This window comes from Urocampus carinirostris, chromosome 20, assembly GCF_059441175.1.
Source record: "Urocampus carinirostris isolate Australia breed hairy pipefish chromosome 20, RoL_Ucar_1.0, whole genome shotgun sequence".
NCBI lineage: Eukaryota > Metazoa > Chordata > Actinopteri > Syngnathiformes > Syngnathidae > Urocampus > Urocampus carinirostris.
In genome coordinates, this window is record NC_142368.1 from 26,774,867 (window position 1) to 26,801,634 (window position 26,768).

General features: G+C 40.8%; 1 protein-coding gene across 4 annotated transcripts in view; it reads right to left on the reverse strand.

Annotated features, from left to right (window-relative positions):
- The window catches only part of dlgap2b (discs, large (Drosophila) homolog-associated protein 2b), a 226,557-nt gene extending 203,511 nt beyond the window's left edge, over nt 1-23,046 (reverse strand). For all 4 annotated transcript variants that reach the window (XM_088324989.1, XM_088324990.1, XM_088324988.1 and 1 more), the window contains exon 1: nt 22,770-23,046. The gene's annotated coding sequence lies outside the window, so the exon portion shown is untranslated. The remainder of the gene's footprint in view (nt 1-22,769) is intronic.
- Between the last annotated feature and the right edge of the window lie 3,722 nt (nt 23,047-26,768).

A 26,768-nucleotide genomic window follows, 5' to 3' on the forward strand; every position in this document is an offset into this window, starting at 1 on the left:
GAGGCCGGGTCGCGGGGGCAGCAGCCTTAAAAGGGAAGCCCAGACATCCCTATCCCCAGCCACCTCCTCCAGCTCATCTGACGGGATCCCGAGGCGTTCCCAAGCCATCAGAGAGACATAGTCTCTCCAGCGTGTCCTGGGTCGCCCTCGGGGCCTCCGTCCGGTGGGACATGCCCGGAACACCTCCCGAGGTAGGCGTCCAGGAGTCATCCTTATCAGATGCCCGACACCTCAACTGGCTCCTCTCAATGCGGAGGAGCAGTGGCTCTACACAGAGTCCCTCCCGGATGACTGAGCTTCTCACCTTATCTCTAAGGGAAAACCCAGACATCCTGCGGAGGAAACTCATTTCGGCCACCTGTATCGTGTTCTTCCGGTCATAACCCAAAGTTCATGACCATAGGTGAGGGTAGAAACGTAGATCGACCGGCTAAGAACTTTGACATTTTTATTGTTTAATATCTCGTGCATCCATTAAATATGGTTGGTGTAAAGTGTAAAGGAGAGGCGAGCCATTTCTTTTTAAATGAAAGTGGAATACGAAAGGTTGATGCGGTTGAGAAAATGGTTGGATTTTTTCAGCCACTCTCTAACTCTTGACCTCTTGAAGCTCATCTTCGAAAAATGAGTTAAACTTAATTTTACTTATCTTTATAGATCATATTATTTTATGAAATTTTTATTTTTTAGTACAAAACAATACAGGTTAAGTATCCAAGCCTTAACCATACTTATATAAACCTTAAACATACATTCTATAAGAAATATAGCACTGAAGCAACTTACAAACGCACTCAACTTACGAACAATCGTCCGGTTCTTGTTCGTAAGTAGGGCAGCGTCTGTACTCGATTTAGTTATTCAAGATTTGTTAATCTGTTGAATGTTAGCTAGCTAAAAATTGATCAGCTGAAAACTACATCTAGCTTAAAAAAAATATTAATCTACTCCGTTAGGTCTAAAAACCTTACAGGTTGGAGTAGGAACCTAACAAGGGGGGAAATTAGGTCGGGCAGTGATAATAATTATAATAATATTCACATTATTAATGTTATAATAATAAAATTAACTTAATATAATATAGATGTATGTGTTTATGAAAAAAAAAACGTTTTTTTTAAAATAAGCTTTTTTGTTAAAATGTTTTTTAGGAAATGGAAGGTTAGAAAACATTCAGAGACACAGTTTAAAGTCTACTGGTGATCCCAAAAGCCTAGAAGAAATCAACAGGTTCGAAAGTGTTTTGCCCTCTAAAATTTGATCTACAACCTTAGTGAATGTGTTAAACCCAGGCTTGAAACACACTTATATTCAATACCTTATGAATGATGTTGACCTCAGAAAGCTGTCAACTGGAAACTCTGTTATTACCTATAACCCTTATCAAGGCTTCTTCTTTTTCTTATGCTGAGTTTTTTGTGATTTTTCTTGCCCTTGTGCAGGTTTTAGATCAGGGGATAGTGTTATAATAGTCTGTAGTCTGTAGAGCCCTTTGACACGTATTGTTGTTTAGGGCTATACAAATAAACATGACTTGACTTGATTATTGTTTGTTTGTTTGTTGGGTTTCTATGATCACTGTCAATCATGACATACTCATGTCATCGAGTGTGAGAATATCACTTCAAATCTCTTAGTCAAGTCATGTTTATTTGTATAGCTCTTAACTGATCGACACAGTAGTAGCTCTCTGCGTAAATAAAAATAAACAATATCTAGTCTAATCATTTTTTCTTGTTTTACAGTATTTTTTTTTTCAAGAGAAATTCTCAATTATATATCAAATTTTTAAAACTTTTTTCTAGTAAAATGAGAAAATAATGAAAATAAGTCTTAGTTGTTGTTTTTTACTTGTTTTGCAAGTGAAATACTTTAATATACATGCTTATATTTTAAAACATGTTTTTGTAAAATAAAATAATATTCAAATCACACACCTTTTTTTCTTAATTCACTATTAAAATACTGTTGTTTCAAATAAACAATTTTAAACCAAGCCATTTTTGTTCTTACTTTGCTATATTTTAATTTTTAAAATACTCTATGTTTAGCATTCCTTAAAGATAAACAGCTCTTGATTTTGAAAGAAATACTTAATACATAATACTTGTATTGGAATTGCATATTTGTGGATCAATTATTTGCTTTTAGGTATAAACGATTCAACTCTAAATTAGATTTTATTCATATGCAGGTTGTGACTGTTTGATAATCTTTGTAATTATAAAGACCTGATCTTTGATGCAGGGTCGTTACACCTGTAAACTAAAATTGCCTGAACAAACTGTGATTTAGCACATCAGCATTAGCACTCAGAATTTCCCATGTGGACACGTACCACCTGGCAGGTGCTCGTGCCCACTGTGAGTCAAAGCACTTTGCCTGTTAACACACAGCGGGTTGCATTACACTGAAGAATCCATCTGTTAAGATCGACGTTAAACATCATATTGATTGAAAGAAAAAAGTTTTTAGTTTCCCCATAACGATAGATCACTGATATTTTGCCATTTTAGGATGATGACAGCAGCCAACAAGGAAACGTATGCATGTGAAAATATGCAGCCTTTGAACGCTCCGTTATTATCTCCCACACAAACGGGAGCGCTGGCCCAGATCCTTCTTATGTAGCGACGGAATGTACAGCAGAAGCTAGGTGGGGGTAGCGCTTGAGTTTGTTGCGGGGGTGCAACAGCTCCATGAGCATCTCCATGGAAACAGGCTGGAGAGCAACGTTTCCCGCTCAGCATACTGTCAGGGACCGAAGATGAATCGAGTTCTCGTTAAGGCAAGCCAAAGCATCAGAGAACACGTCAGGCGGGTGAGAGTATTATTAATTGCAGCAATTCTTTTTCTTTTTTTTCCTCCTGCACAGACATACACACACCTGTATGGAGGGGTTTCTCCATACTTATAGAAAAGTTCTAAAGTTCAAGTTTGATATGAGTAGATAAAGAAGGTCTATTTTAGAGGTAATATCTTAAATGTATTTTCAAATTCCAAAGCAATGCAAAATGTGAGAAAAAATGGATTTCGCATAAAATATTCATATATTTTGATATGATTATTGTAGATTTAGAATGCATTAACTACAAATATTAAGCATTACAGAGTACCTTACAGTTGAGTAGTATTTTCATTGCTTTAAACAGTTTTATTACCCTTTGGGAAGGTGAGCTGTTCACATCAACCATTTGCCTGTGGAGTAAATCTGCATTTTTCTGTTTGTCTTTCCCCTGTATACATTGGAGTGCCCCTTTAACCTTCCTCCAACTTCCTTCCTCCAACAATTCTGTGACTAAGCTGGTATTAAAGAAAGGAAATTGTGGAAGTTTTAGTCGAATAAGAATCAGGTCTAGAACTGACTACATCTCCTCATGAGCTAAAATTAATGTCTCTTGTCTTTAAGGTGATAGACCTATCAAATTTCATCGTTATTATAAAATTATTTTCCTAGGAAATGCATTTTTAAGACAGTCTTTCTCGTCTTTGACTTCCTGAACTGTGACGTCATGTGAAGAACACCGGCAACCTAGATAGCCAGTCAGAATAATAGCCGAAGAAGATTTGAGTGTTTTAAGCTTAGTTTTGGTTGTGTTTGTGGAGAATGCCTAGGTGTTGTGTCGCAGGTGAATGCAATAATTCTACAACAAAGGGCGAGCAGTCAAAAAGTGACGAAATGACAAAAATAACACATGGAAAACTCACAGGGACATCAACGAAATGCGGCCGCAGCCTCGGCAGAAAAGCGCGAGGCTGGTCAACCAAAAACACGGATTGAGCAGCCAGGCTAACCTCGAACCAAATGGATACGGTGGCAAACTCAAAGCCATCATTCACTATGATCGCTGTCTGTTTCAGAGCTACCTAACCTGGTGTGCTAACGGAATTAGCCTTTTTGAAAGTAATGTGTTCTTTCAATGATGTCACAGCTCTATAGGAGACAAGCCATATCGGTCAACTTTGTGACTACATTTTTCTGGTGGAATATTTTGCAAAATATTCGTATCAATTTGGTGAGTCATGAGTTCTACATGTTCTGTGCCTGTTTGAAAAAAATGTGGTATTTGGGAATAACTTTAAGCGCAGAACAAACCCAACCAGAACCTTAACTGTGGTTTGGGTCAGGCATAAAATGTCAGTCATTACATTCGGGCCCAAGCCGGGACAGGCATCTCTCTCACTATTTCTTATCTAACCTTCAATGTTCTTTGTTTCCTTTTCTTTGTGTCGTGCGGATCCATGATGGATTCCATCTCCTCCTTGCGCAGGCGCATCGTCATTCTCATTGCTGTGCAGATTCAGCCAAAATCACCGCTCCTCCGAAGGAGTCCCCACATATCAAATATGAAAATTCAGGTTTGCTTTGGCGTCGATCGCTGGAGTCAATTTAATTTGTCAGGTTCAGGCTGGTTTGGGTCGGGCTAGATTTTTTTGGGCACGATCTTTCCTCTAATCTATTGATATTCCATCCATCCATCCATTATATCAGGGGTCGGGAACCTTTTTTGCTGAAAGAGCCGAAAAAAACCCAAATTTTAAAATCTAATCCTAGGAGAGCCATATGTATATTTTAATACCAAAAACAGCTAAATGGAAGAGGAAAATCAACGAGTTTATAGTATAATAAGACAGAATTTATTTTGAACAACATTGTAAGTTAATAACAAAAACTAACAATTATTTATAATTATAACAATCAACTGGTCTGCAGGCTGAGGTTTTATTCATATCTGTCCATGTTTACTTGCCCGCTCTGCTTGTTCACCGCTGTCTGAGGCCCTCAGGTCAGCAATTTCTTATCTAAATCGAAGAAGACCAACAATATATATATTATAATAAGACTCTGTTATAACATGTTGTTCAAAATAAAATTAAAGGTATTTATTAATAAGAAAAGTACTTCTGACTTACTATTAATGCGACTTTCGGTGTTGCATGGTTTTGCTGATGGCTTTGTAGTCCGGTTGATAGGTGGTGAGGTTCAGCTTCATGCAGGCGTTTATTCCATCTTTTAAACGTGATCGCAGGTTGGTTTTGATGTGTTTTAGGTGTGAGAACGACTGTTCGCATGCATAAGTAGATCCAAACATGGTCAATACAGCAAGTGCCTCCTGATGTAGAATACAGTGGAAGCTGAGGATGGGTCTGTTCTCCTGCTCACGAAGCAGCGCTACAAATCCTCTGTTTTTCCCCACCATGCACGGAGCACCATCGGTACACACAGAAATAAGTTTATCCATTGGTAGATTCTTTTCATTTGCAAACTCCATGAAAGACTTGAATAAATTCTCTCCTCTCATTGTCCCTTTTAGTGGAAAACGGCAAGTCTTTCCTCACGCAGCGAGTCACCGTCAACATAGCGTGCAATAATACTGAACTGGGATAAATGACTGACATCTGTTGATTCATCCAAAGCGAGGGAAAAAAAACTCCGCTGCATTTATGTCATTCACTTGTTTTTATCTCCACTTGATTCGACATCACAGCACAGTTCTTGCTGAAAGAGGCATATCTTTTATCCGTTTGATTATTTTATCTTTATCCTTAACATCGTCAAAAAGCTCGTTGGCCACAAAAAGCATGAATGATTTGGCATAATCGCCATCTGTAAACGGCTTCCCGCTCCTCACAATTGCTAAAGAACCAGCAAAGCTAGCAGAGTTAAAATCACCTTGTTTGGCCCATACACAGAGCTGCTGCTGACTAGCCTGGACTGTGGAAAGTAGTTCTTGACAGGCCTTCTTTCTGTTGTCTCCCACTGGATATTTCGCTGAAAATGTGGCATGGCGTGTGTCGAAGTGTCTCTTTATATTTGACCGTTTCATCGAGGAAATTTTATCATTGCATATAAGACACACTGCACAACCTGCTCTCTCAATAAAGACAAATTGCTCTGTCCATTCCTGCTGAAACGTACGGTAATCTTCATCTTTTTTCCTTTTTGTCATCTTCTTGATTAGAAGGGTTCACTCTGCATAAAAAAGCTAACCAAAAACGAGGAAATATTACTTCTTTGCTCCAAAATGACTTGTGCAGATTGTTGTAAATTATCCATTAAAATTAGACTTTCCGGGTAGCGGACCCTCCCGCTCACCGGAGAACAGATTGGCTCTTAGCTGCGTGCCTGAACGGAAAGTTGCAGGTGAAAATATATATAAATTAAAATGTGTGTATTTTTTTTTTTTTGACATGTTTTTTTTCTGACTTTATTATTATTATTTATTTTGCTAAAATAACATTATTAGTAAAATTATTGATTGATTTGTTTCGTTCAGAAATTTTCAGAGAGCCAGATGCCGTCATCAAAAGAGCCATATATGGCTCCTGAGCCATAGGTTCCCGACCCCTGCATTATATGTACCGCTTATCCTCAGTAGGGTTGCTGGGGTGCTGGAGCCTATCCCAGCCATCTTCGGGCAGTGGGCAGGGGACACCCCTAACTGGTTGCCAGCCAGTCGCAGGGCCGATTGATATTCTTCTCATATTAACCTGTCATATGTAGGGTGACCAGATTTTAATTGTTTTATATCAATCACTGATTTTTGATTAAAGTTTCAAACACACTAATCCATCAGTTTTTGCGGGGTTTGCGTTCCAAAAAGGACCCGCGCTAGTCAAAGCATTTATTTGCATCAGATACTCCATTGTACTTTGAAACCAAAGAACAAACAGGCTCAAGTATTTGGTTAACAAATAAAAGTACTGTATTTTATAAAGTACACAATTCATCTATTAGTGCATTATGTAAATGTGAAAATCATGTGGATGAGTGCATGAAGTAAATGAATGGATTCCTTGAAGGATGCTGTGGAAGAGGGCATTTCATTTCATTTGTTCATACTTCTTTTTTGATGTTTTCTTATTTGTTTGACTTTAACTACATTCCACTTTTTTGTTAGTTCTGCCACGTTTTCGGTCATATAGTCATGTTTTGTAGTCAGGTACCTCGGGCAGCTCCACAGGTGGATGGAGGGGGCTGAGTGTGCTGTGTATGTTGAGCGAGAGAGCGAGAGAGCGAGAGCGAGAGCGAGAGCGAGAGCGAGAGAGAGAGAGAGGAGTGAATGTAAACAAAGCTAATGCGAACGTGGAAGATAATAAAAGGAGTTGAAACGTATACCGGACTTAATATGGTCCCCTGTAGTGTGCAACATAAATATGCTTTTAAATAATATTATAATTCTGCAAAATAAACCTTATTTTAACTTAATGTACCTGTAATTTAATTACATCTTCTTTTATGCGACTGTAACGGAATACAATTTTTAAAAAATTGTATCCTGATTACATAACAACAATACATGTTCGAGCCTGTTTGCTGTTTGTGTGCTTCAAGCAGGTGTCACACGGAAAAGCCTTTTATTGGCAGATGTTCTCAGCGTGTGGCCAATCGGATCAATCACGAACTACGCTTCAAATGTGAAGCTGACTTCTCAGAACACTCTCCAGCTCACCCTTTGCACTCACTCCAGCACCCCCGCACAGATTTGCACAATACCAAACATGGTCGTGTTGCATTAAGCGCTAGTGAATGATTCAAATGGAAAAGTAAGGATTATGCTTGCTTCCATAACAGAAGATCACAAACGTGGTGCACAAGGTAACCCCCCAAAATCACTTATGTAACGAGTACTGAAATTACCTCACCTAGGATTTGGACATATTTTACATTGCCAAATTCAACCACTTTTGAAGGACTTTCAAAGCCAATGTTTTCCATTTTCCAGTACCATTCATAGAAGGACACCAGTTTGAAGCATGTATATTTCAGATCTACCAATGTATCTGCCATTGACATATGTGATGTTTACATCAGATCTTGAGTTAATCGCAAATTCATATTAGTTTCTGAGACAAATCTTTCCCCATATAGGTGTTTGGTAAAAATTACTTTAATATGTAGCTTACATTTTCAGGTACAGGAAGGTCTCCCCATTACAATCTACCATTAGGAAACGCTACTTTAATTTTTTTGGCATAATAAACGTCCATAGTTGATTCAGATTCCTTGTACCAGCGCACATTTAATAGTGCCGTGTTTAGGTGCAGCATGCACCTGTCCTCTTTGGCAACCTGTACAGGATGCCTCGTAGGACAATGGCATACAAACTAATGACAGCTGCCGTTAATACCGGGGTAATAGGAAATGCAGTAGCAAAGCAAAGCCACCAGAGGTCAATGTTGACGTCATTTTTAAGCAGACTTGCCGAGAAACATGCCAACAATTTTAGCATTTACAAACCATAAGTTCAATGAGTTCAAGCACTTTTCAATCTTTGAAAAGACAACTGTCATGATTGCCTAAGTGAAGTCACCTGGGGCAATCGTTTGTCGCGTTGGAGCGCACTTCCTGATTGGCTGACATTCTCCACTTAAGCGGTCTGCGTCCAGAGATGGATGTCCGGGTATACTCTTTGTATCCCTGAAGCTTCTCCGGACTACAAGGTACCCACGACTACTCTTGCCTGATTAATGCCTGCCTTCTGGTTTTGACCTGTTTCCGTTCCACGTTTTGCGACCTACTCTCCCGTCCCGGCCATCGATTTATCCGCTCAACTGTACCTTCCGTTCACTCGTCACGGAGCTGCCATTCCGCCCGAAGAGGCTGACGACCAACAAGCGCCGACGTCCCAAGCTAGCTCCAACAACTCTTTCAAATAAAAGCACTTTTGAAACTAACGCTATTGGTTCCGAGAGTCAGTTCTGGTTCATGACAACAACATTAAAATTCAAGTGTTTTCAAGGATTTCAAGCACCCGTATGACGCTTGCTCACCAGTGATGAGTCATTGTGATATTTTTAGTAAATTGGATTTTCTAACTGACATAAGAAATAACAGGCATATTCAATTTCTATAAATATGTGATCAAATATTCTAAAATTCTAATGATAATTAATTATTCATATGTAAATCACTGGGGGTTTGTATGAAAGGCAGATGTTTTGGTGGTTGACTGAGTTTAGTTAACCCAACAGATAATTTCATTACTTTATCCATCTATTGATTTATTTTTTTGAATATGTAGATAATTTGAATGAAGATACAAACATATTCGAAATGCAAAATCCTTTACCGCACAAGGAGGCTTTCAACCTTAAGGCAAAGGAAGTACCAAAAAGTTTGTTTTTCAACAAAAATATAGAAGCCACAAGTGATCCAATGTGTATTGTACGATGTGATAACCAAACATAGTAGATTTCCCCCAGTGATTCAGGGTCAGGTGGTGAGCAAACTATTGACATCTTGACAAAGATTTGCAGAAAGAGCTGGCAAGCAGGACGGTGACCATCTGCATGGACAAAATCGCTACCAAAGAAAGGAAAGCTTCAACTATGCTCCAACTACAGAAGTATCAGTCTCATTGGCCACGCAAGTCAAGTTATGCTAAAGGTCTTACTGAATAGACTGAAACCACATGCTATAAACATCCTAGCCGAAGAACAGGCAGGTTTCAGGGATAGAAGGAGCACCACGGAACAGATTTTTTTAACCTCTATCAAGCTTTTGTTGATTTCAAGAAAGCATTTGACAGAGTATGGTAAGCAGCTTATGGGCCAACATGCAGATGTACAACATGGGCCAGAAACTAGTTCAGACCATTGAACAACTCTATGCCAATGTTAACAGTGATCAATGGTGCTATTGCTATGGTTTTGAACCACATTTGGTGTGAGACGAGCCAAATTCACTCTCCAACTTTATTCAACATATTCCTGGAGAGGATCTTGTCCGAAGCTCTGAAGCAACATGAAGATACAGTCAGAATTGGGGGACACAACATCTCTAACCTTCGTTTTAATGATAATATTGCCGGATTGGCAGGATACGAACAGGAACTCAGAGATCTGGTCAATCGCCTGGACAAGGCATCAAGCCAGTATGGGATGCAAATTAGCACAGAAAAAAACAATCCCCAAGGTATCATCACAGACATCACCATCAACCACAGAGAGCTAGAACCCGTCATTAAATGTCTTTGAGCTGCCATATCAGAAGAGGGATCAGAACCAGAATTAATGGCCAGGTTGCTCAAACCACAGCCGCACTTGCCAGGCTTAAACCCATTTGGAGGGACAAAAAAATAGCAGTGAAATCAAAGATCAGACTCATGCAAGTGCTGATTACTTCCTAGCTATCTTCCTCTATGCTTGCAAGACAAGGACTCTCAGAGCAAAACTGGAAAGGAAAATTCAGGCCGTGGATATGCAATGCTATAAGAAACTTCTAGGCATGAGCTTCATAGCCCATGTGACAACTAAAACGATGAGCAAAACTATCAGAGGGCATAATGGACTATATGAAGACAATTTGTCAACTGTGATCAGACAAAAACATCAGTGGTATGATCACGTCATCAGCATCATCAAGACTGACCAAGAAAACTTTTCAAGGGACAGTCCAAGGGGACAGGAGAAGAGGAAATCAGTATTGTCACATGACGCTGCCCGTCAATTCAGAGGTCCATCAGATCTCAGAAGAACGGGGGGACGCTTTACACTGAAAAACAACGGCAAACAGATGATTAAGGTACTATATCTGTGTCAGATGAGGAGGCTTCTCTTCTACTGTTTTCCATGAAAGACCAGAGGGCCCAACCGGGGTATGAATTAGGCACAGGTGTGACCAATTATCACACACCTGTGCTTAATTATCCAGAAACCTTTAAGAGGAAATTTTTAAGATTACACGCTGTTGGGTCCTTGTGATTTTTCATTTCGTCTTGCACTGTCATCCTGGTTTTCATTGCTATTTTCATATCAACCTTCACATCTGGTTAGTTTGTTTGTTTCCAAATTCTTTGTTCCTTGCGTTTCCAGTTTCTATGAAAGTGTTGTTGACCCCTGTAGAAGATTTACTGATTGGAAAAGATTTGAACGATGGAATATGTGTGGTTTTTCAGGAACCAGGAACAGAGACGGGAACCCAATTGCGTTAGTTTCTTAGTTTTATTGAGAGGGAAACGTAAGCTGGCACCCACGATCAAGTAATCGTTGATTGTGGGGTGCAGGTCGCTCGGGACACGGAAGTGGCACTTCTCAGGCGAGCGATAGCGGTGTCGAAGAGGGAAAAGCAGGTCGAGTTACGGGGGCGCAGGAGCAGAGACGTGATCAAACGGAAACAGGTAGAAGCCGGGAAAGTACGGGAGTCAAAACAGGGAGTCAGGTTCGGAAGGCTTGCCTTTGCGCAGGGATGTCAAACTTAATTGCACAAGGGGCCAAAATTCAAAACACACTTAAGGTCGCGGGACAACCAGGATAAACATTTATTGAACACACTTAAACTGAATGTTTTTGGAAAATAAATATGAATAAAAACAGACCAGAATATTAAATTTAAATTTAAATCACTTATACAGTATTTATTATTTTGCTGTAAATAAAAATATCTTGTTAAATTATACAACTTAGAACTTAACTTAAACAACTTAACATTAAAATAACATTCAAATTCCTTTACTCCTATGTCTATGTATATATTAAAAAAACTTAAATATCCCAAAAGATTTTGCTCTCCTTAATATATCTCCTGTCAAAAGTAGAAATATGAAAATGCTACACAAATTATTTTGTAAAAACGTCACAACATTCTGCAAACAGGGAGCCTGATGTGCTTACCTTTGGCGCAGACGGCGTAGGGCGAGAGATGGGAGGGAGTGCTTGCACTTTTTGCATAGCTCCACCCATCCCTTCCACTTACCCAATCAAATAACTTTGAGTTATCTTCCGGTGTTTTGGCGTATTTACAATTTGTTCCGTTGATTCATCAAAAAGTATCTGAACACTGAACACAGATTCTATAGTGAGCTTTTATATAAAGGATTCTTTAGCGTTGTACAGCCAAAACGAGTTTTTTTTGTATGACACCTTGACTGTAAATTGTAGTGAAAACGTGCCCTATATATTCTTAAAAGTAATGCTATGCAATTCAGTTTTGGTTTGGCTTTGTGTGTATCTGAACAGGGTCAATGGTTCAAGTTTTGAACGAGATGGAGAAAATTTGCTTGCAATTAAATTTGTCTCTGAGCCACAGGTACTCATAGAAAGAGCCATATCTGGCTCATGAGCCATAGGTTCCTTGACCCCTGGTATATAGTATAGTATACGTCATATATGAAGGAATAGGTACTGTGACTAAAACGTCAGAATATGATTTCCAGGGATGAGACGGCGTTGTTCATATTGACGGGCCATTAATAACAATAATGTAAAATAGTCTTGCGGGACGGGAATTTGACACATGTGCCTTAGCGGGGAGCTGAAGGTTCGCAACGATCGGACGACTTCCTCTTCGAAGCCGGGGGTTTAAAAAGAGAGTGACAGCCAATCAGCTGTCCGGGCTGTTGGTGCCAATCAAGCCGCCGCAGCTGCGCTCAATCGGCAATCATGACAGGTTTGCGTTGATCATTTTTTTACTGCAGCAAAAATCCATCCAGAAAAACTGGTATCGACTTCCACGGAGAGCAATAAATCCAAGTAAACAGCTATTTAATTTATGATTCCAATTCAGAGATTGTACACCCTTCAACGATATTGATTTCCCACATAAGTTCTTATCTCATATTTGACCACAGTCATCTTCCCCCTCAAGTATATTGGCTTATGTCCAGGAAGACTGAAACTGTTCAACTTTATTTCACTCTCTGAAAGACGTTGCTGAAGAATTACAATTTCTCAGAAACAGACATGAGAATCCAACATAAGACCAGATCAAAAAAGGCTCAAGCAGAGGATGTACTTGCTCCTGCAGCTGTAATCGCTCTATCCGTTGTCATGACCCTGTATGTTAGCTCACAAAGGACAAAATGAGACTACAGAAGTCAGTAACCTACCACTTACCAAAAAGACTCTGAAGAAAAAAAGATTCTTCCTGATTCTAATTGGATCTTGGCACAACCTTCCACTACTGGAAACCTTGGTGGAAATCAGTAAGTAGTACATGTCGGTTGAACTTTTTACCATAAACCAAGAAATATGTGCAGTTTTTAACACCAAAAAATCAGACTTATGAGTTTTCATTGAAGAGTGATTCACTTCTGGTGGCACAAAGATTAAAAACAACACAAAAACAGCATTTTCAGATTCAGATTCAGATTCAGATTCAGATTCAGATCTACTTTATTGTCATTCTAGTACACGTGTATACAGAACGAATTGTCGATACATCTGACCCGCACAGTTTCCTCGAATGTACAGATATAAGTAAAAGTTGTATTGTATTATGGCTACGTATAGTATTTTACCATACCATAGTGCCGATAGTGCAAGAGGAGTAGCTAACCAGATGTGCAAAATGGGCATTCAGGTTAACAAGTCAGGTAAACAGTAACATTAACACTGTAACATAACGCTGTAAGTACAATAGTGCAGAGAGCAAATGTGCAAGGAGTGGCAAGCTATAAAGAACTGCCAGTAGTGCAAAAAGTCAGATTAGCAGCCGTTAAGATTTAGGTTAACTATATGTTGACCATTTAACAGTCTAATGGCCATGGGGGGACTAGACTACTGCGGAACCTGGTGGTCCTGCACCGCGCACTGCAGTACCTCTTCCCAGAGGCTAGCAGAGTGAACAGTCCATGATGATGATGGGGGTGAGAGGGGTCCCCGATAATGTTCTTAGCATGGGATAGGCAGCGCTTCTGGCCAATGTCCTGAATGGAGGGAAGTGTAGTCCCGATTATTTTCTCTGCTGTCCTCGTTACCCTCCTCATACTACCCCAGTCGGTAGCGCTGCAGCCTCCACACCACACAGAGATACAGCTGGTCAGGATACTCTCTATGGTGCCCCTGTAGAATGTGATGAGGGAGGGTGGGGGCAGGTGGGCTCTCCTCATCCTCCGCAGGAAGTACAGGCGCTGCTGTGCCCTCTTAACCAGTGATGCAGTGTTCACGGACCAGGTGAGTTTGTTTGTAATGTGCACCCCTAGGAACTTGATACTGCTGACAACCTCCACAGCCTTGTTGTTGATGCAAAGTGGGCCATGGTTGGGCTGGTTTTTCCTAAAGTCGACAATGATCTCTTTAGTTTTGTCAACATTCAGGACCAGGCTGTTGTGCCTGCACCAGGCCACCAACTGCTCCACCTCCTCTCTGTAGTCCAGTTCGTTGTCGTCCCTGATGAGGCCCACCACTGTTGTGTCGTCAGCATACTTCACGATGTGGTTTGTGGCGGACCTAGGGACGCAGTCGTGTGTCATCAAGGTGAACAGCAAGGGGCTCAGGACACAGCCTTGGGGGGAGCCCGTGCTGAGGTAGATGACATCTGAGATGTTCTGACCTATCCGCACTGATTGGGGTCTGTCACTGAGGAAGTCCAGCAGCCAGTTCCGCGGGGGGGTGTTGAACCCCAGGAGTCTCATTTTGTCAACCAGATGTTGTGGGATGATGGTGTTGAATGCTGAACTGAAGTCCAGGAACAGCATCCGCACATGGGTGTTCTTCTCCTCTAGGTGTGTCAGGCTCAGGTGAAGCGCAGAGGAGATGGCATCCCTGGTGGAGCGGTTTGTCCGGAAGCAAACTGAAAGGGGTCGAATGAGGAGGGGAGACTGGAGGTGATGTGCTCTTTAACCATTCTCTCAAAGCACTTCATTATGATGGGAGTCAGTGCAACGGGCCGGTAATCGTTCAATGATAAGATATGGGGTTTCTTTGGCACAGGGATGATGTTGGCAATTTTGAAGCATGATGGTACTTTGGCTTGGTCTAGCGAGGTGTTGAAAATGTCTGTTAGTACACAAGCCAGCTGATCGGCGCACTCCCTAAGTACCCGCCCCGGAATGTTGTCCGGGCCTGGAGCCTTCCTTGTGTTGACCCCTCTCAGGGTCTTTCTCACGTCGGTTGAGTCCAGGTGGAGTGCCCTTTCGTCCTGATTTGGAACCGCTTTCACTGCAGTGGTGCCGTTTTGTGCCTCGAACCTTCCAAAGAATTTGTTGAGGTCATTCAGAAAGTCCATGCTAGTGTCCTGGACTGGGGCGGTGGTTGGCTTGTATTTGGTAATGGCCTGAATGCCTTTCCACATATCCCTGGTGTTGGTTTTATTGAAGAAACGTTCCTGGATTTTTTGACTGTACGTTCGCTTTGCTAGTCTGATAGCACGGTTCAGGTTAGCCCTCGCTGATCTCAGCGCCTCCTTGTCACCAGATTTAAAGACAAGGTTCCGTACTTTTAGTTGTTTGCGTATCTCAGCAGTCATCCAGGGCTTCTGATTGGCACGGGTGCATATAGTTTTGGTATTGCTGACGTCTTCTGCGCATTTACTGATATAGGCTGACACAGAAATGGCGTACTCATCTATATTTATTTTGTTGTCGTAAGTGGCAGCCGATTTAAACATGTCCCAATCAGTGCAATCAAAGCAGTCCTGTAGTGCCTCCATTGCCCCCTCAGACCACACCCTCACCTGCTTCACTGTAGGTTTTTCTCTGGTCAGCAGGGGCTTGTATGCTGGAATTAGCATAACAGAAAGGTGATCTGATGAGCCAAGGTGGGGGCGGGGGGCTGCTTTATATGCACCTTTGATGTTTGTGTAGGCCAGGTCTAATGTGTTCCTACCTCTTGTAGCAAAATTTACATGCTGATGGAAATGCGGGAGAACTGTTTTCATATTGGCCTGGTTAAAGTCCCCCGCCGCAATAAAAATGCACTCGGTGTAAGCATGCTGCAGTTCACTCACAGTTCGGTAGAGAACGTCCATTGCCTCCTTCGTATTAGCGCTGGGGGGCACGTACACGGCAGTAATGATGGTCGCGCTAAACTCCCTCGGTAGGTAGAAGGGTCTGCAGATCACCGTCAAAAGTTCAATGTCTCGTGAGCAGTGATTCGAGATTATCTTCGCATTTCCACACCAGTTGTTGTTTGTATAAATGCATAGACCGCCACCCTTGCTTTTGCCGGTGAGCTCGCTGCTTCTATCAGCGCGGAAAGCAGTTAGCCCCACAATGCTAACAGCGTCATTCGGGATAGATGAGTTTAGCCATGTCTCCGTCAGAATTAAAGCACAACAGTTCGTCAACTCGCGGTTCGATGAGAATTCCACTTGTAAATGGTCCAGTTTGTTGTCCAGGGAGCGGACGTTGGATAGGAAAATGGATGGTAGAGGCGTTTTGAAGGGTTTGTCCTTCATCCGAGCCGTTAGCCCGGCCCGACAACCTCGTTTCCTTCCCCGGTCACAGCGCTTCCGCTTGCCACTTTTACTCGCTGCTTTGTAGGCCGCTGTGTTCTGTTGACGTAGCACTCCGAGGCTACGTAAACACTCCAGAGTGATCGTCGAAATTTGCGCTGGATTTCTGGATGTTCGCATATCCAGCAAAAAACTGCGATCGTATATTAATCTGCAGTTAGAGTTGTCTTTGTTCGCCCTCATAAACTGAGTCGAAGATTGGGGTTTTTGACCAGAATGTGAGAAACTGTCGGGAGCAGATGCAGCCGCAGCCATACAGGGCTTGCTTTGATTGTATTAAATAGAAGACAAAGATTCAGTTTTATTGTTCCAATACAAAGTCCAAGTCAACACCATGCTGCCATGAACCTGATTTGAGAAACAAGAGGAAGTTGATTGCTTGTTTTATTTGCATAGCTGCCAAACATAGAAGTATCATTTTAGAATAGATAAAGGGAATCAACAGAGTTAGATTTTTTTCCTAGTAGCATTCAAGAGTACCATTTTAAGGTTAAAACTAAGTGATCCTCAGACAATGCGTAATTTTCCATAATTTTCCAGTTTCCTATGGAAGATTCTTAGTATTTGGTAGCTCTGTATCTGTGTATACCTATTTGTTAGTTAATTTTGTCTACATAATGCCACACATTTTGTTTGCAGTAATCACTCCCTATAATGTGGTTCACATTTCACGGTCTTGCTACTTCACTGATTTTCATTACACGTCGTCTTCTGCAATTTTGATTGGACCACTTCTTTTCATTTGACCGTATGTAGTTATTTGTGTAGCAAATATGGGTTTAAATGAATTATTCGAACAAAAAAAAACAATTTATTGACCAATTGAATTAAAGAGCCGAGTTTGTTCTTTTCAAAACTTGTCTTGCCTCTTTGGAGCACCACATAAGTTTTAAGATCATTGTGTCAGGAAAATGGATGAAAAACCTTGTTTCGTTATTCTGAAGGCCAGCAACACACACTTTGGGTGAATTCTTTCTACCATTTTGATAGTTCAATATACTTTAATCAAGACACACACACACTTGGATTTGTAAACTTTTGTTTTACTGATCATCTACTGAAGAAGCTTGAATAGAAGACAAAACAATAATAAAAAATAAAACAAGGGAAACTAGAAGTTGACAACTACACAACAACATTGGCTTGATTATTACGTTATTGGATTTTGATAGAAATCCCCCTTTAACATTACACCAAAACAAATCCCTAGCAACAATGAGATATTCTGCAAAGTTCTGCTTTGATGAAGATGACAGCCCAGTCTTCATACCCTCGGCAGTAGAGCAATGAGGAATCCTGGTAGGCTTGAGGCCTGGTTGGGACGAGGACCACAGGATGTAGGGTGTTGAAGTAGAGGTTGACTGCTGGTGGCTTGAAGCTTTTCTGAGGTCGCTGGCTTTTCCCCACCGGTTTGGCCGCCAGCTTGATCAAGCCAGGCTGCTGACTTGTCAAGGTTCTCTGGCTGCTTTTTGAGCCGAGACTTGGTCAGAGCCTTTTTTTTCTCACCGGCCAGTGTTTTTTTGTCCAATTCTTCTTGTTAGGATATGCCCACTTGCCTTCTTGCTGGCCAAATTCCAACTACCCTTGCGAGGTGAGACGTGTACCAGCTCTGGGTTCCGGTCTCCTAATGGGGGGCGGACCCCCTGTGTTGGAATTGTCACCGCAACCGTTGATGCGCAAATGCAAACTAACGCCTCCTCCCCAACCTCACATTCCACCAGTAGCAGTCGGATAACATATAGGTATGTGATTGAACACAGTATTAACTTCACATGTTCTGACATTGTTTGATCATTTTCTGACGTTGAAAAACGGACGTCTGATCAAACATTGAATACTTTACATTTGTGAAAAAAAAACAAAAAAGCGTTCATACAGTACTTTTAGTTGTTAAATAAATGTGTGTTGTTATATTATTATAATGTGTTGTTCTTTTGTTTCAATGTATACCAGCGTATTGAATTGTATAATAATTGTAAAATAATTGTTTCTACATCTACTTTTGGCAATAAACGAGGGTTTACTGTATATCCTATTGATGTTCAATAAAGTTTTGCACAATGCTCAGACTAAGGAAAATTGTCAGACGCACTGCAGATCTGACATTAAACTCCAACTTTAGGCTAACTCAAACCCAAGAAATATTCAGCAACACTTACTGAAGTAAATCAAAGTGAAGGCAGCAGGCCCAGTCCATTTTCTGAAAAGATGTTTGCAACAGTTTCCAAGTTCGGGAAACCTGTTTAAGTGTCGCTCAAATGCGAAAAGAAAATTTGATTTGCCCTTCATTTGTTTTTGTATTCGAAACAATGGATCTCTTACCCTTGGAACTTCTCTATAAATCAGAAAGAAGCCCAAACTTTACATGCTTTCAGGAATTTGGAAATGTTTAACTTGTTGACGGCATCTTCTTATAACAATCGCAACCTCTGTCAATCTGCTTGAGTGGCGCGTGCAAGTACTGCATATATTAGACGCATTTAGATAAACTTTTTTTTCATCTTTTTGGGGGTTTGGCTTGAGGTTTGACTGTATTTGAAACATTCCTTTTCCTACTTTTACTGTTTTCTAGATACAGATCTATAGGTGTGGGAGTGTGTGTATATGGGTAAAGTATGAAGTACATTGTAAAGCACTTCGGAGGTCTTCGTGATTGATTAAAAACGCTATACGACTGCAGTCCAATAACCATTAGTTAATCAACGCATTATAATGGTTTCATAACGTTAGTTTATGTTTTATGAATAGACTTTTCTTTTTTAATCTTTCTGGGGTTTGGATTGGCGTTTGGAATGTATTTGAAATATAGTCCTTCTTCTTATTTTCACCATGATATTACTCTTTACCGCTTTAGCGTGGTTACTATTTATGCGGCCGGAGGACATGAGCTTAAAGTAAGATCAAACCAGATAAGTGTGGTGGGAAAAAATATACGTAAAAGCTCTTTGAACTTAGCAAAAATATTCTACTTTCAAATGACGCACCCCAACTTTATTTTTTTCCTGTGACAATTCATCTTTGGCAACCAGATGAACATGATTGAGTTATTGAAATATAATGTATGTATCTATTGAGAGATAATTCCCCTCGAGACATCTGGTGATCTCTCACAGCACATTGGTCGGGATTTGTTACTTTTCTACATGAGTACTTGCTGTATCCCGACTGAGATATTGATTGTAGTGCAGCACGGGGCCGTTTTTAGCCTCTTGGGGCTGCTTGAGGAAATCTGCAATATTTTGCCAGAGCGATTTGAACGCCTCGTTGGAGGATGATTGCGTTTCGACTGAAGGTGAGAACGATGACAGCAAGCTTAGACTTCCTGGGTTACTTTGATTTTACATAATTGGAGGCACTCAAAGTTTGAGGAGATTACTCTACTGTATGTGTATATTCTTTATTCTTTAATAGTCATTCTGTTACATTTTACAATATTAGTCAAAAGGTCCGTACACCTTTTTCACGGCCATATTCAAGCACTATTCAAGGACATTCAAAACCAGTTTTCCAACTTCTACGGTACCATTAAAAGAAAGATCCTTGAGTGAATCATGCATATTTCAAAGCCACAACTATATCTGTGATTTACATATGCAATTTTTAATGTTGCTTGTGCACTTATCAAGACAGGATTTTTAGCTCTTGAGTAAATCATGAATATATTAGTTTTTGAGACGTATAGGTGTTGTGTAAAAATGACACTAATACCTGAAGTACATTTTCAGTTGCAGGAAGTTCCCCCTCTTACCACTTACCAAATTTACCACTGGGAAATGATACCTTAATTTTTTTGCATGTCCGATATTTGGCATTTTTAAGGATTTCAAGCATCATTACAAACCCTGTAGACAGGAATTTAGATATTTTTTGGAACTGCTTTCTACATTTTGAGTCATTTGTGTTCATACTTTCAAACCATATATTTGCAAATGTCTGTCATTGATTAATGTATATTCTTGGCTTTGAATGACACCTTTTTTCAGTGTCATCTCCTACGCCAAAAAACTAGCACTTTCTTCCTTTTTCAATGGGTTTTTGCTTTTTGTAATTATGTTGGGTTTTTTTTTTAAGAGGGTCACCGATTTATCGGTTTGTTAAATTAAAACTTTCGTAGACATTCAAATTAGGGTGAGAAAACATCAATGGATTTTAAACTTGTCCTAAATCCCTCCTGCAAGTCTCCTCTTTTTATTAGTCTAAATTCAGTGTTATTATTGTCACACGCTGCGTCCCGTCACTGCCAATGTCAGGCTTATCTCTGAAAAGCTGAATGACGCTTTACACTGAAAAACTACGGCAAACATATGAAAAAGGTGCTGTACCTGATTCAGATCAGGATATTTCTCCTGCTACTGGTAACCATGGAAACCAGTACTATTTGTTTCATGTGGTGGAGCAAATCCCTACACAAAAAAACGGCTTGGAGATACGTAGATAGTTGCCCCCAACCAAGACACATCAGAGGTGTGGTTTCCTGACTATCCTTGCCATTAAGGAATCCGTGAACCGTGAACTAAGCAGCATTTGTACACCTTTTTCATGGCCAAATTGAAGCAGTTTTTAAGGACTTTCAAAGTCAAGTCAAGTCATGTTCCTTTGTACAGCCCTTAACCACAACGGGCTGCAGAGACCACAGACTATTGCAGACTACACCATCCCCTGACCTAAGACATACATAAGGGCAAGAAAAAACTCAAACTCCTCAGCATGAGGAAAATGAAGCAATATTGATAAGGGACCGCACATAAGGTAATCTCCCTTCCAGGATGATCAGGTTGCAATAGATGTTGCATTAACAATCAAGCCATCCAATACTTTTTCTTTGTTGCATGGACTTTCTGAAATAAATTTGCTGGGTTGAAGATAATGTATTATTGTTGTTGTTTTTTTGCTCTGCCAATGAAATGATGAATGACATGTAGTTTCATTTATTTGTAAATCTGACTGTGCTTTCATGTAGCTAATAGAGTGTGTGCCAATTTAAAGCTAAGTTTTTCCAGTACTATTTAAAAAGGAAAACCAGTGCTGATCAAAAGAACGAAAAGCCTAAACCTTAGTGTCAAACACCAACTCTAGCCCAAATCTTATTTTAGAACCCTAAAATTGGTTTAAAACCCTAACTTGCAGCCAAACCCTAGCTCTATGTCCAACCCTTGCAGTAACCCTAGCCCTAACCCTGTTTGAAATCGTAACTCTAGTGCTAAACCATACATTCAGAACCATGTAAATGTAAATGTAAATGGTCTACATTTATAAATCACTTTTCATGTCAATGAAGACCTCCCAAAGCACTTTACAATGTGCGTCATGCTTTTCCCTTATACACACTAACTAACCGATAGCAGCCATACATTCAGTTTAGAACCCTAACATGGTTTTCAAACCCTGGGTCCTTGCCCTAACCCTTTTTCAAATATCAACCCTGGTTCTAAACCCATTTTGGAACCCTACATTAAGTTTAGAATCCTAACATGGAGCTTGGACCCTAGTTCCTAACCGTAACTTAATTTCAAATCGTATCCCTAGATCTTAACCTATTCCTATTTTGGAACCCTTAATTCACTTCAGAACCCTAACATGAGAGCTCAAACCATAGTTCCTGACCCTAAACCTACTAACTCTAGCTGCAGTAGCGCAAACCCTAGAATGCTAAATTCAGTTTAATACACTATTAAGGAGCCTAAACCTTTCTTTCTAACACTAGCTCCAATCCTATTTTGGAACCATAAAATAAGTTTACACCCTTTTTTGAAGGCCAAAGCATAGCTCCAAACCCTAGCCCAGCACCTAACCTGAAACATGGTCATAATTTGAAGCATTTATAACAACTAAAATTAAAGCAATTAAAGCAAACCTTGAAAACGCAAAATTAAAATCCAAGCATTGATGAGGATTTTAGCACACGTACGAACCATGACTAAGGCTATATGACTACAGACACCTACAACTCTTAAATAGATTATGTAAAAATAAAAGCAGAACTGTGTGTATGTGTTTCACCTTGCATTTTAAGACCAACTTGTACGTTTTGCAAACGAGTTTACGGTATATCAGATGCAGTGAGCAGCACTGCCTCACATTTTTAAAGCCACTTTACGCATAATCATACTGTCTTAGCTAAGACACCCACTCACAAAAATCCAAAACGCCTGAAGCCTTCTCAGAGCAGCGGGAGGCTGGTATTTCATATCACTGCAGCATCCAGTTTATTTGCCTTTACCAATTCAGACGCAAGGATCTGGGGGTCAGACTTCCTGAGGTTACATCAGGCTACCAGTTTACCCCCAAATCCTGCATATGTTCCCCTTCCTTACCAAAATCGATAAGAAATGATCACATCATAAAAATGATGTTCAGCTGTTTGGCCACACAGCTGAGATCCAAACCCCCCCTACCCCCTGTTGCCTAGGGAGAACCTTGGGCGAGGGGTAATCCCTCCCACCCTGTTGGATTCTGTCACACACAGACACTGAATGAGTACAGGAGAATCGTCACACACGCGACATGCATGCACAACTTGGGCTCACAAACTTACAGCGGCAACAGTTTACCAGCAAAAGGGAGGAAAAATAAACCTTCAAATGCGGCATACCGTGCAGCGGAGCTTCGTTGCGGGGACATCGGAGCACATATGCCGTGTGTCATCACAAGCCGGGACGGATGAGGGAGACGATGAAAAGGGGGAGGGAGAAGGAGAGCTGTGGATCACCTGGAGCACGCTCGGGCTCCGCATTTACTCCTCCACTGCGGTAGCGACAAACAGCTCGTTGAGGATGCTCCAGCACATCGCTGCAAAACCAGGACGCGGAATTTCTCTGCGCGGGGGGATTGTGGATTCTGCAGCTCTGTTGCACCTTCAACCAACCCCTTCAGCCCCCCACCGCCACCACCCTCTTTCTCCAGTATGCGCTTGCACCTCTCCTCCCTCGCTAAGCGTCGAGGCGCCCGCGATGAGTCACGGGTGACGTCGTCGCGACAAACGAAAAGGAAAGGAAGTTTTTTTGGGACCCAGCCTGGCGGCCCAATGCTTTCTGCTTTCGAGTCAAAGGAAAACTCTTACACCACACCATCGGCGTAACCAGCCCAACCAACCTCAAATTCAACCCAGGCACCCCCAAAATGTAAAGAATTTTTAAAATGATCTTCTCCGTTTTAAATGACTGTATAGGCATAACGACGGGAGCTCTACGGAGTGCATTATGTACTCCACTGTCTTAAAATGGTTCAGTCCATTTGAGTCTTAACACTGCTCTCACCCCCTCTCTGCTCCTCCTTCACTTAGATAGTGTCACTTGCGACATAGCGGAGGAGTCTGTTAAGGCTCCTATGTATTACAATGAGCATATGCTATACAGTGCCACTGTATAACGTACTTCTGTGTGTGTACACTATATGAGTAAAAACTGGGCATGGTGTAGTAGTAGTTTTGCTAACCACAAAATAAAGTGACACCCCTGAACAGTGTTGAAAGATCCTAAATGACTTTAAGTGAAAAAAACAAAAAAATAAGAATACTACCAGCCAGACACTCTCAATGCTCAGTAGCCCTGAAGGTCTGAACCTTAAAATGCCCCTGATGGTGGCCCAATGCTTTCTGTTTTTGAGTCAAAGGAAAACTATATCTTATGCTATATCTTGTACCCCACGTACAAAACTCAAGGCCCACTGTCAGGGTTTGACTTGCCAGCTTCCCCCAGAGGTGCCAACCAGGTGTGGAATTTACCCACACCTGTTCCTAATTATTCTAAGACTTCAATCATTGCTCGAACTGCACAATGTGTCAGGCCATTGCCATTGACTGTTCCGGTTTCCTTGCATTTGGGTCTACCTCTGCAAACATGACAGAATGACCCAATAACCAAAGGACCCAGCGGGAAGCTTCCACATCCCTGTTCAGGCAGCAAGTAAAAAGTATACTTTCGTACCCTGTTCGGCGGTGAAGCAAGGGTCCTTCTGCCGCTTCTGTATCCTGCCCCGGCATTGACGGAAGGGTCCCTCGGCCACGTTTGTATCCTGTATAACGGTGAAGGAATGGTCCCAGTGGCGAGAGAATAGTCCCTCGGCTGCTTTGGTGTCCTGTCCCAGCGGCGAAGGTAGGTTACCTCTACCACTTCCGTGTCCTGTTCTGGCATCGAGGAAAGGGTCCCTTGACCACTTTTGTATCCTGTCCTGGCGCTAAAGAAAGGGTCCCTCGGCTATTGCAGAATCATGTTCCGGCATGGAAGGAAGGGTCCCTTGGCCTCTTCTGTATCCTGTCCTGGCAACGAGGAAAGGATACCTCTGCCACTTCTGTATCCAGCCCTGGCAGCGAGAAGGTTTCTGTTCTGGCGACAAGTAGACCAACCAGCCGCTTCTGGTCCTGCTTAAGCAGAGACAGACAAGGACCTACAGCCATCCCTTTATCTTGCGAAGGACTGTTAGCTGCAGTTTCCATGAGGTTCTTGTGTTTTTTGGGGTCGTGTGGCATTTGGCCCTAGAGGAGGAAGTAATTTTAGGATCTGGCACATCACCCTTCCCCACAGGGCACCAACTGGGTGAGGAACTGGACACCTGTGCCCCCAGTACCTGCTCCTAATTATCCCCAGACTTCATATTGACTGCTCAGACAGGACACTATATATACTACTTTGATTAAAAGTTCCAAAACATTGGTGGAAATTTTCTACCTTCTCTTCTTAAAATAAATCACTTTCTACAATCGTATTTTGTGTCTACTTTTATGGGTTTCGCTTCTCGTAACCTAACAGAGAAGACTTAAGCCTTTTCAAACCACCTGTAGGATTCAGTCTGGACAAAGGACCAGTGTGAGGGATTACGTTTAACTTTTGGTGTGGCCCCCCCCCCATGTTTTGCCCTTCAGGTACATAAATGATTGGTCAGCCATTTTGATAGCTCACTTGTTGATCTGTACTCACAAGCTCAGATTATCGTTTTATTTGTTTTTATCGAAGTTGCTCTGCCACAGCTGAAATTCATTTACAGTACATACTAGGAGGGTGGGCTTTGATGAAAACAAAATAGTAATCCCTACTTCACACTGGGTCTGGCAAGTACTGGTCAAACTCAAGATCTTTGTCTTAACTGCAAACTAAAGACACTCAAATAAATGAATACCCGTGAAGAATTATGACTAAATAAGTAAAGGGAGTTATAAATGACTGAAATAACAATAAGGTAATGAATGGAGAAATCATGCAATCATGACGCTTTGTAAAGTGACACATTTCAATAACTGTTACATTTTGGTAGATATGTGTTTGTGTTTTTGTAGCATTTTTCCAAAATGTTTCTTTGTTTCCTTAGTGTATAGCAAAATTCAGATTTCAAGCCATCATAGTTCAACTGGGCCATTTTTATGCCTCCGATACGACCGCTCACTTTCCGAGCTTTAACTTGAAAATTCCGCCCACCCTTGTATTAATCAGCTTCTATTTTGCCCTGCAGCGCAGCCCTGCTTTTGGGTCCAAAAGAACGGAATTTCCTTTTGGATTGATTTTTGCCCGTGAGCTTTGCCTATTGGCATGCCGATTAAGTGCAGGTAGTCCTCCAGAGAAATGCGGAAGATTTTCTTTTCACAAGGGGGAGGAAAAAATGTCCTGTAAACGACGGAAGATCGGAAGAACAAGGACAATGCAAGGCCAACAAGGAAATTGGAATTAATATTTTGTGTGTAATTAAATCAATTTTTAAAAGGAAAGAGGTAATTATTATTAAGTCCCATGTTAGTGGTTATTCATAATTTGACAATGGAAGAATGGATGAGTAATGAGAATTTTTTTTAAAAGTGATAAATACCTTTGGAGGAAATGACATGATGGGTAACAACAAGTAAAAATTATGTTAACATTTTAATCATGTTACATCTTTTAAAACACAAAAGAAAAAGAAACAATTTGTTTTTTTTTATCCTTTGTAATCTGGAAAAAGTAAAATTGTATAGAATCAACCATTTTAAAATTTGTATCCTTTTATCATAATCCCAAAACAAGTCCAATTAAGTTCAATTCCCATCTCCTCCATGTTAAATGTCAAAGTATCCTTGGGCAGGACACTGAACACCTAATAACTCCGATAAGCAAGTAGGCGCCTTGCATGGCTGATGCCCCTATCGGTGTGTTAGTGTGTGTGTGAATGGGAAAGTGTTAAGCAGGTTTTAAAGCGCTTTGGGAGGTCTTCAGTGACATGAAAAAGTGCTATATAAATGCAGACCATTTACCATGTACCATGTTTTGGGAGGATATGTAGTAAAATAAGAAAAACAAAACAATAGTTAACCGAAATTGTATCTCATTTGAAGTATTATTTGAAATTATTTTGGAAGTTGTTGGGTATTTTTCATACTTTTTACAATATTAGGACTGTATTGTGCTTCCAGCTTACATGTAAAAGGATGGTTTAATAATAGTGTGTAGTCTGTAATAGTCTATAGTCTGTACTGCCCTGTCAAGACTTAAGTACAAATTCTTGCTATTTGTCTTTTAGAATTTTTGAATTTATATTTTGCAGTTAGATGCTGCAAACTCACTGCAAAAAAAGAAAAAAGAAAGGAAAGAAAAAAATTTAAATATTGTAAAGTGGTAAAACAAGAATG